We start from the raw sequence: 11,883 nt of genomic DNA on the forward strand, positions 1-11,883 counted from the left end.
GCCAGGACCGAACGCGTCCTGACGCCTTATGGACAATAACGTCCATCTATACACAGGCCTAGACCGAACGCGTCTAGACGCCTTAAGGCCAGGACTGAAGGCGCCCTGACGCCTTGTGGACAACAACGTCCATTCATACACAGGCCTAGACCGAACACGTCTAGACGCCTCAAGGCCAGAACCAAACGCGTTCTGACGCCTTATGGACAACTACGTCCATTCATACAAAAGTCTAGATCGAACGCGTCTAAACACCTTAAGGCCAGGACCGGACGCGTCCTGGCACTTTGTGGACAAACCATCTAAGGGTTCGAAGACCAACGAATCCAAACATTCCATAGAGACTGATGAAGTTATCAAGAAGACAAAAGTCTAAGTATCGTAGACTAAAGGTTTTAACGCACTCAATTGGTAAGGCAAATTTCCAACCCAACGAATTATGCAAGATGTATTGACAATCAAACCGGAAAAAAAACCATGTTTAAAAGACTTATAAAGTCATTACAGAATATTACGAAGTTCTAGAAATGCTGATATAAAATTGCTAAGTTTTTAGGCCACCACATCGGCCTCTTTTTTCTTCTCAATCTCTTCCCTAGCAACTTTCACAACCGGGTCACCTTCGGCGGTATAAGTGCCCTCAGGAATGTCATCGATCGATACCATGCGACCTTCATACATGTCCTGCTCAATATCAAAGCCTAGGCCTTCGGGAGAAACGTTGGCCAGATGACTCATTTGTCTCAACGCCTTCTTGAAGCCTTTAGTGTGCTCCTGGCCAATAGCATCCAACATCTCGGCCTCAGTTTTTTTCCATTCTACCTTCTCTTGCTTAAGCTCGGCATTTTCGTTCAATAACTCATCCCTCTCCTTTTGAATATTGTTCAAATTAGCAATCGTCTTCCTGGCTTCTTCCATGTCTTTGAGCAGCCCATCTCGTTCGGTCTGCAGCTCCAAGCTCATTCTACGCAACTTCTCGGCATGGGCCTTTCCTTCCTCAATGACTTTGGCAGCTTCCTCGGCCTTCTCTGCACACCCAACATGGGCGGTTTGGATATCCTCAAGTTCTTTTTTGAGACGACCTACTTCATTCTGGACGTCCCCCCTGTTGGAAGCATAAACCATCTTGAAGGTCGTTGCTCCACACCGTAGAAGATTATCAAGCAGAAACTGAGACATTTGCTGCTCAGACATGGACGCCATCACTTTTTCCTCAGCGGCGTCAAAGTGGAACTCGATCTTATGCCTAAGATCGAAGCCAGGGTCCCACATCCCTAAAGGCAACGACCGTTCTTTGGCTGGTTCACCAGTCTCGGTCACGGTCTTATCTTTCCCGGACACACTAGCCGCCCCTTCTACCCGGACGGCCTTCCTCTTGCGCGTTAAACCTTGCTCAGGGGAACGAGGGGCATCCTCCATGTACACGATCGTCGAGGGGTTTGAGGACGCCCCGGTGGATCGACCCCCTTTCTTGGCAACCTGAGATTACCTAAACCAATCCTTCTTAGGAGCCATGACTTCTACAAAATTTCACAAACACTCATCAATTATATTCAACCAAGCAAAAAAAATTGATCAGCAACGAAACCTACCAGACACTCTCGACCCAAGGTCGTTGAATTTCAGGCAATTGACTATCTTCCTCGAGGAAAATGGATGAGGTAACTTGACCAAAACATCCAAGTTCCTCTTCTCGACATCACTCATGTCCTCTCGAGGCCAAGAAGTTAGTGTTCGAGGGGTCTTGGTCCAATACAAGGGAAATTTGGGTCTACCATCGTCGTTCAGAAAAAATGGCCTACCCATCTTCGTAATGGACACTTTGAAAAATTGGTTTTTAAAATCCTTATACAACTCGGCGAATAAATTGAAAATGACGTTCTTTGCCATTGAACTCAAGGAGACCCAACCTTTTTTGACATTTGGACGACTTTTGAAGAAAAATAAGAATATTTTGGCCGTTGGTTCAATGCCCAAGGCCTGACACAGTACACCGAACGCTTGGATGTATCCCCAACTGTTCGGATGTAACTGGGAAGGAGCTACATTTAAATATTGCAGAACCTCCATTTGGAATCTGGTAAACGGAAGCCTAATGTACATATAATAGAACAAACACAAATAAAAATAAAAGCAATTCTCTCCGGCAACGTCTTCCCCATGGAAAACTCGCTCCTCTTTCCTACAGGTAGTCAATTTCAGGGCAACATTATACCCTAGGGTTCAAAGAACGCAGTTGTTCTCCACCCAACCTAACAGTATTTCCTTATTTACAAAAATGGTGTACTGATCACCAACCTCACGAGAGACCCATGAATACTCTACCGGAGCAGATGAACACTCTTGCCCCGGATTCTCGACTTCGACTCCACCACTAACAAAAACCCTATCTCCGCTCAACAGAGACTCAACAGATCCTACAACTCTTGGTCGAACGACCGGTGAGTCACTACGCTCCTTATCGTCAATAGATAAAGGAAGCCATTGTTACCTGGGAATGGGAGAATGACACAGTTGGGGAAGAAGACACTTGGGCAGAGCAAGAACTTCTCAAGAGAGACGATGGAGATGAAGCAGAAATGCAATGTAACGGTTCATTTGAAATCATTAACTTATTAAAGGCGTGGAGGTTACGAAACCGTCACGCTGTCCACACCGTTGGATACAGAGGATCTAACGGCTCTTATTTGGCGACTCTGCCACTACCCCAACGCGGAAAAAACTACTTACATTTTCGAGGATCAAACGACAACACAATTGTGTCATTTCCAAGTCACTCACAGAACCAAACAGGTCTGTCTGACTACCCAACGCGCACGCACTTAAAACGAACGGTATCCACACCGAAGAACATATACACTCATAAAAGTCCTTCGGTCAACCAAGGCCCTACACCTTCTCTTAACCTCGGACTTGGGGGGGATGATGTACGGTAGTATATCTCTAACGCTCGGTCTGATGGCCAGGCACATCAACGTCACGGTCGGCTAAACGGAGCGGCCCAGCTTACTAATTAAATGGGCCGAATTATCAAACTGATCCAACTTTATTGGGCTTGAGGCCCATCATGTCGCAAATGCGAATAAATGAACAATATCATATATCACGTATCAAATAATATCTCAATAGAGATATATCAGGTAAGTTTGTTTATATTTTATTCTGTTTATATTTTATTATGTGCTATTGATCTCATATCAATCCAAAGCCTATAAATAAAGAACTAAGGGCTCCAAACAAGGTACGCTCACATTCTCTCACACTCATACTCTGATACCTGACTAAGTACTATCGTAATCACGATAACCCTCTCTCCATTCTAAGCATCATCTTGCTGAGGATTGAGGGTCCTCCATTACCGACATCTAACTTGATCGTCAGAGTGCCTTTACAGGTACCCCCCCTCTCGGGTGGAGATCGGAACTTGACGGACGGTTTAAGGAACGAACGACAAAGGTATTTGAGGATCTCGCATCAAAAGGAAGCAGAATCACCTCATCGAGGTTAGTCCTTTCGGTCCCAGAAATATCTACCGAAGCATGAAGCATACTATGATAAATTGCTATGATAACACAAGATAACATGAAGCATACTACTCAGCATTACTATGATAACACAAGATAAATTGCTTACCCTTGAGAATTTCTGCGAGTTACTGTTCTATTGGTCACCGGCGAGTCTCCGACAATGCTCTTTCGCGTTGTTCTTCTATGGCTCTCTTCTCTACTCTAGAGTTCTCTCCAAGCAATCTTTCCTCTTTTTTTTTTGCTCAAGCTATCTCTGCTACCCAATACCTCCAATCTTCGATTTTTCTCTCTGCCCAGAATCTTCTTCCTAACTGTTTTGTCCCCCTCCCAATCCGAATTATTTTTTGCCTTCTCTCACGCGCCCCTGTTCCCCCTCTTCCAACACACAAAAACCGATTTTCTTTTTTCTCTCCACATGTTTTCAACACGTTTTCTTTTCACCTTATTTATTTTTTTATTATTTTTTTATATTTATTTTTTTTAATTAATTTTTATTAACTAATTTTTTATTATATTTTAATTAACTATACTAAGTATATTAAAACAAAAAAAAGAAATAAAATAGAAATTAAAACAAAATTACAAAACGAAAAGCTAAACACAATAAAATAAGTATGGTAAACTAAATTGATAAAAATCAAAGAATCAAATAATGAGAAAAATTAATATTTTAACACCCGGACGAAATTGGGTGTTGACAAGTCTAAGACCTTCATCTTCCATCCCATTCTTCATTTTCATCAAAGATGCTACAAAACAATGCAAAACAAGCATAATATCGCTAAAAACAACTTTTGACTCTCAACTGACTCAATTTATGTGTTTTGCTTGATTCTAAGCTCGTTCTATGTCTTAAAGGGTGTAATTTGGTCTCAATTGACATATGAAAATAACTGTTTTTCAACCGTTATCAGCTAGCATAACATCATCTGCAGGCAAGTGCAAGACTCCTCTCTTTGTTATAGGTGCGCCCCTTTCACTGTAAGTTTTCTGCTCATTAGCAGTCATACTTTCTATCTAGTCATAGGCTTCATCTTCAGTATTTTGTTTAATATCACCTCCAGCTGAGGCATCCAACATCATCTTAGACTACATGTTCAGGCAACCTAAGTAAGCAAGAACTAGGGTTGTCTGGTCAAACCCGTGGACTGTTGTCTTCCTTAGTAGGCCTTTGAATCTTTATCATGCTTGACCTAGAGTTTCTTTCATGCCTTGCTTGAATGATGATATCTTCAGTCTTTCCTGAGTAACTTTGGACTGTAGAAAATATTTATTGACAAACTTTGTAGCCACAGTCTCCCATGTTGTGAATGTTCCTTCAAGAAAGGAATTAAGCCATGTCTTAGCGTTGCCTCCCAATGAGAATGGGAACAAGCTAAGCTTTACTCTCTCGTCTGATACACTCACCATCTTTACAGTGTTACAGATCTCACTAAACGTTGTCAAATGGTCATATGGGTTCTCATTTGACAAGCCGTGAAACTGGTTGCTTTACACCAGTTGTATAAGCGTTGGACTCATCACCATGTTAGATGTTTGATCCGTAGGCATGGCTATGCTGTTAAAATGGAAAGGGCCAACAACATTAGATTGATCTACAAGAGTGCGTCTTGGAGGAGTTTGTCCAACCATCTCCTCTGCTCTTCAAACTGGTGAAGGTGATAGTAATTTGTCAGGAGAAGGAAAAATATCCCTAGATGGGCGTCTGACTCTCCTTCTTCCCCTTTTCTCACTTAAGCCTTCAAGAAGAGGTTGCGTATTTTTCTTGCTCCTAGTATGTCTAGTCTCCTGCTACATGCACAAGAAACACAAACCCTAGTAGCACTTTTATTTAAAAATAAGCAAAAAAAAAAAAAACAAAAACAAAATATATACAATCAAGTCAAAGTTAATCAATTTACACTACTAGATAAGTTAAACCACGACTCCCCGGCAACGACGCCAAAAACTTGTTAAGTCCCTGGCAAGTGTACCAGATCGTTATCAAGTAATATAAAATGGTAAGTTGTTAAGTCTCTGGCAAGTGTACTAAATCGTTATCAAGTAATATAAACGGGTAAGTCCGAGTATCGTTTCCAAAAGGACTCTTAGGCCTTAACTTTCATGTAACCTAATTTCATAAGACTTGAGAAAAGAATAAAGTTTTACTATGGATGAATGGTGTTGTTGGGGTTTACAATTTCATCTTATCCACTCTCACATATCTACTCTTCTTATTTACTTCACTTGTTTATCCAATTGCCATGCAAACTTTCTAGCCTACTCTTAACCCAATCCCTTGGTGAAAAGAGCCTATTATTAATTATCGGCTTGCTATCCCTAGCCTCCCCTAGTAACCAATAATGCAATGCGATCGGAAGCAAATACAATTGACCGTCCTACCCCTATCCCTAGGCGATATTAGCATAATCAAGGAATTTCTCACCAGTTCATGACATTACCGTACGTCCCCGTATCGATAAAGACAAACCACTTTTAATGAATGAGCTAAACAATAAAAGCATTAAGCAAATATGAGAACCCAACAATTGATAAACAAGTATATGACAAGCATATGAAATAAATATGAATTTGGATAAATGAGAGTTTCAAAAGATTACATTGTTCCCCAACAATAAAGGATTTAGTTCACCATAATCATGATGAACTAGATGAATTGAATGGAAAGAATGAAAAGATAAACCCTAGATTTTGTAGGTCGGAGCTCCCACATCCAAAATCCTCCTCCAAGGGGTGAAAAGAGTGTTGTGTCGTCTTCCTTTGCCAAAAGATTCCCCTTCTAATTCGCATTGGGGCTATATATAAGCCCAAAAAGATAACAAAAAGATTACAGAATCTAGCTAATAAAAACAGACAATTGCCCTGGAACCTAAGTTCACCGCTCAGCGGTTTTCCTCTTGCCGCTTTGACCGCTCAACGGTTAGTTTTGCCGCTGAGCGGTTTCCCTCTAATCGCTCTGAGCGCTCAGCGGACCATTCTGGCGCTCAACGACTTGACCCTTCTTTTCATCATTTTTCTCCTTCTTTCATGGGTCTAAGTCCACCTTACTTCACTTCCATCTTTAATTCATCTAAAAAGCCTGCAAAACAATGTAAAACAAGCATAATATCGCTAAAACCAACTTTTGACTCTCACAAGATACAACTAAGTGTTTTACTTGATTTAAAACTCATTCTAAGCGATAAAGGGTGTGTTTTACTATTAAATTTAAGCATGAAAATAACGGTTTTTGGACCGTTACCACAACCCCAAACTTAGAACTTTACTTGTCCTCAAGCAAACAAGACAAAACTTGGCTTTCCACTTTTTCATCCACTACAAGAAAAATACAATTTATCTACAGATATTTATATACAGATTTTGATCTGTATATAACATAAATATTATATACGGATTTTATATACAGATTTTTAAAAATGATTTATATACGGATTTTATATACAGATTCTTATCTACTGATTTTTCTGTATATAAAATCTGTACTTAATTAAAAGAAGAGTTAACTACCAATATTATATACTGATTTTCAAAATTAATTATTAAAAAATAAAAATAATATTTTGTTTTCCTATCTCCCTCCTTTCCTTACCCTAAATTTCTTCCCCTCTAACACTCTTAGGCATTCCTTCTCGCCGTGCTCCTCCTCAGATCCATCTCTTACATGCACTCACCTCAATCACTTCTCCCGCTCTCACTCGTCTCTCTCGCACTCCCTCCTTGTGCCTCTCGTTTACTCTCGCACTCACTACTTGTTCACCATTGCTTATTCTCTAATCTTCTTCTTCGTACTTAGCTCACTACTTTGTTCTTTGCAGGTTGAAATTCCTTTTCTGATTGGTTTTTTCCATCTTCAAAACCCTAGTTTGGTTTCTTCCAACTCCAATAGAGCTTCACGATGCCTTAAATTTCCCAACATATCCGACAAGAATGTCGATGAAGATCTCAAACTTATAATCACCGTCGATGACAAAGGACCAGTAGGGAAGAGGACGAAGGACGTCATGCTTTCCAAGGGGAAACCCTTGATCTTGGAGAAGGTTAGGGTTTGGATGTAGAGCATGGCCAGAGGCCATCCTATTAAGGACGAATTGGAAAATAAGAAGTCGACGCTGAGTCCCTCACCATCACCGACGCGACCGACATTGTCTCTGTCATCGTCGACGTCCACCACGGCTGCGCCAAAGAATGAAACTATGCCGAAGAATGAAGAAGGGAGTTTAGAGTATTAGTATGATTGAGGTTCAATTTTAGGATGAAGGACTTGTGTGAGATATTAATGGATGAGAATAAATGGAAGGGTTTCATGCAGAATAATGTGAGGATTAGGAAAAAGGTTTGTGGTGAGTTTAGCATTTTTGATGGATCGATGACTGTGATTGATATGTCATTTCTGGAGTTCCAAGTTCCTTTATGCCTGAAAAAAAATATTTGCTAAGTTAAAGTGTATGATATTGTTAGGGACTCTTGCATTAGACTTTGGGTGAACTACCTGAATGTTTTTGGCATCCCGAATGTTTTTGTTGTCACGCTTGCAAACCTCCAATCACTGATTATGAGTTTAGATTCTTGGGTTGATTGGATTTCTTTTTTTTTTTGTTAATATGATTGTAAATAATGTTTACATCCGTATCCATTTACATTTTTCAATGTCTGGAAATGGCCGTTATAATAAATCCTGCTATAAGGAGTTACATCATCCGAAATGTGATGTTTGCAAAAACTTTGTAAGTAATGGCAGTGAGTTTTTTCTTACAGATTTTTAGTCAATTCATTATGTCGGTATTTGATTAATGGTTTCAATAAAATTTGATTGGCATACAAATTTTACTATATCATGTGTTTTGTTGGAAGACTATGGATATTGAGTTGCTTTCAAAGTTAAAGTCGTTTTACACACTGTTCATTGCAGATCCCACCAAACGCAGGTGGCCTCATTGAGTATAGAGCACATCCTTTCTGGCTACAAAAATATTGCCCATCGCATGAGTGTGATGGAACTCCTAGTTGTTGTAGCTGTCAAAGAGTGGAGGTCAGTTATAACAGCTTTCAAAACATGGAACATCCCATTTCTCATTCCTTTCTCTGTCTTTCTTTTGCATTTTCATATTTGATATCAGATTTTCCAATCAGTGCAGTCTGTGGATGCCAAATATCTATTGCTTGATGACGGCTGAAAGCTCTGTCTGGAGTGTCTTGACTCAGCTATCATGGATACTCATGAATGCCAACTTCTCTATGTTGAGATACAAGAATTTTATGAAGGTTTACATATGAAGATAGAGCAGCATATTCCTATGCTTTTGGTTGAAAGACAGGCACTGAACAAAGCCATGGAGGGAGAGAAGAATGTAAATGTTTACGTTTTGAAGATTCATTCATGAAATTTTCCTTTCATTTTCTTTTCTTTCAATCATACCCTTCTGTTGTCCTGATTTTTGCATTGCTTTTTGACTGTAGGGTCATCACCACTTACCTGAAACTAGAGGACTTTGCTTGTCCGAAGAGCAAATTGTTCCCACTGTAGAGATCTCTTGGTTCCATTTTGGTTTCATTTTGCAGGTGTAGTAGGAACCAATTTCAAGAAAACCATAATGACTCAACTTCCAAGCTATTATTTCTTCTTTTGATTTTAGGGGCCTAAGTCAACTATATTGCCCAAGAAAGCTTTTGTTATTTTAATTGAACTGTATACACAGATACAAAACACACACTTTCTTTTTCCTTGGCTAGTTGTTTTAGTTTTGAAGGTATACGATTGTTTGACATGGTACCGTAGGTTTTCCAAGTAATTAATTTAGAGTTAAATACTCTCCTTCTCACTTAACAATGCATTTGCACTAGATGCTCTGCTAAAGTATAGCCTAATTGGCTTTTCCACAAAATCTGAAGGCTTTCAACTTGACAAGATAGTTTTCCTTTCCTTTGATTGGGATAATGAGCAACCATATGAAAGGGCTATAGAATGGTATTATAGTTCAAATCGTTGTTCAAATTGTACTTTTTTTCAAGTTCCATTACACTTTAACTAGAATGATACCAATTTAGTATAATCAATGCAATCAGGATATACACATCTACTATTTACTCAATGTTGTTTCATGTTAATGATTAGTGATGCTATCATAATTGCAATTTAGCTACATTCATGGTGATCTGAACTTTGCATTGACTTTAAAGTGAAAAGACACTAAACCTTTTTTATGAGATAGAACAGAAGACAATCATACCTTTTGTACAGTCAGTGTTTGCATCGATATTATGAAAATTCACGTTTTTTCTTTATATATAGTTGAAACATTTAATAATTGCAACTTGCCTTTCTTATCAATTTACATGTCACTTATTGTCCTTTGTGCTTACTTATTAGACTGATTGATGAAGGAAAGTTAATGGATGCAATACTGCCTAAGGTTGAAAGCCAAACAACTGGCTATTAGATTAGCCCTAAGGTTTGTAAATAATTTCCTTTTTCATGGCTTTGTGGGATGCAAGTTTATATAATTGATGGGGGTTTCTAGGAAATGCTAGCAGTGAACTTTTTCTAACAAATTATTCTTGGCTCAATTTCATGTGGATCTCACTAAAAAGAAAGTAGCCCTTTATGTTACTTGACTTTCCATGAAAACACCAACTGCTAGGATATAAATACATGGGTAGAGTTTATTTTATTCTTCTCAAAACCATTCATAAGCTTTTAGGTGATTTAATTATTTACATGTTATATAGTGGCTATACCAAATGGTCAGGATTTCAGTCCATTCTGCCTTATTTTTCGTAAGTAATTAAATTTCAACACTAGGTAAAGTGGGTTTGTGCATGAGTCCATGTTGGAGATATAAAAGTCGTTTTAATAGTTTCTATTTATTTTTAGCATGGTTATAATTATGTTACTATTAAATTTTATATCCAGTAGTTTTTTTCAGCCTGTGGTGTCAATTTCAAATTTTCAAAATTTTTATCTATGTTTATTCTCGTTGCTTACTATTTTGGGAGATTGGCAGATGAATGGAAAGCATTCATATTATGGAATGCTATTACAAGTTTTATTGATGACAACCCCTATAATGAATTAACCAATCCCTTAAGTATACAAATGGAGTTGGCAGAAAATCAAGTGAGTGTGCATAAATATATATATATATATATATATATATATATATATATATATATATATATATATATATAACTTATTGCTTTATTTCTTATCCAGTGCCATTTTTTCTTCTATGCCTTCAACATATCATAATTTATGAAAATACTTTCATAGAAGTAACTCACTGTACTGATTGCATGAAAAATAGATACCAGTGAGTTTGATACATGCTCTAATCACCTTAGTTTTTGTGATTTGATCATCCTGTTGATTTTACACCTTAATTGTAAAGTTCATTTCAATCAAATCCAATGTATTATGAGTTAGAATGCATTGGTTTTTGGCATTTTGAAAGAGTTTAAAAATATTAAAATAAATGATGCAGTATTGAAATGCACAAATTAATTCTACATCAAATAATACATCTCGTGAATTCACAATATAGTTCAAATTTTAAGTTAAACATAATCTCTTAATAAAATTTACCATAGGTGACAAAGTCCTGGTTAATACATAAAAATAGATGTTAGTTCATAATAATCTCATGAAAAAAGACTTTATTTTATTCCTTTTGCTTTTTTAATTTCAATCTAATTACCACAATGTTGTATTGGATTGGTTGATGAACAATCTTAGAATAGATGATCTATATCAGTATTGTAGAACTTTGAGTTTTTTAAGTACTTTGTGATCTCAATTAACTCACTACAAAAAAGAAGGGATTTACCGTCGGTAAACCCCCCTTACCGACGGCCTGTCGACGGCTCCAAAGCCGTCGGTAATTTGCTTGTCGGGAAACTTTATCGACGACCTTTTAGCCCTCGGTATAACTGAAGGCCACAGGCCGTGGGTAATACCGAAGGCCACAAGGTCGTGGGTAACACCGAAGGCCATGAGGCCCTCGGTAACGCTGTTCGAAAGTGTGTTAGCGAGGGGCTGGAGGCCGTCTGTAATTTTGACAGTCTTTTTTGAAGCCAATTTGCTTCTCTATTAAACCCAAAACCTGCAAATGAAAAATCAACAATCCCAAATAGCAATTTATCCAGACAACATCAATTCCAAACATCAATTCAAATGTAATCATTCAACATTCATCAAGAAAACTTCAATCATTCTAAGTTTCGAAAGATGATAAGTGTCAAAACAAAGTTTAAAATGCAATCCCAAATTTCTAAGTTTAAAATGCAAAACAAAGTTTGATACTAAAATACTAACTTCAAAGTTTGATAAGTGTCAAAGTTCTTAAAAAAGAAAACCTAACTA

The 11,883-nt window shown here is 38.1% G+C and overlaps 1 pseudogene; it reads left to right on the plus strand.

Moving 5' to 3' along the window:
• Positions 1 to 7,870: 7,870 nt before the first annotated feature.
• Positions 7,871 to 10,628, plus strand: LOC106755470 (annotated as a pseudogene).
• Positions 10,629 to 11,883: the final 1,255 nt, after the last annotated feature.

This window comes from Vigna radiata, unplaced genomic scaffold, assembly GCF_000741045.1.
Source record: "Vigna radiata var. radiata cultivar VC1973A unplaced genomic scaffold, Vradiata_ver6 scaffold_414, whole genome shotgun sequence".
NCBI classification, from domain to species: Eukaryota; Viridiplantae; Streptophyta; class Magnoliopsida; order Fabales; family Fabaceae; genus Vigna; species Vigna radiata.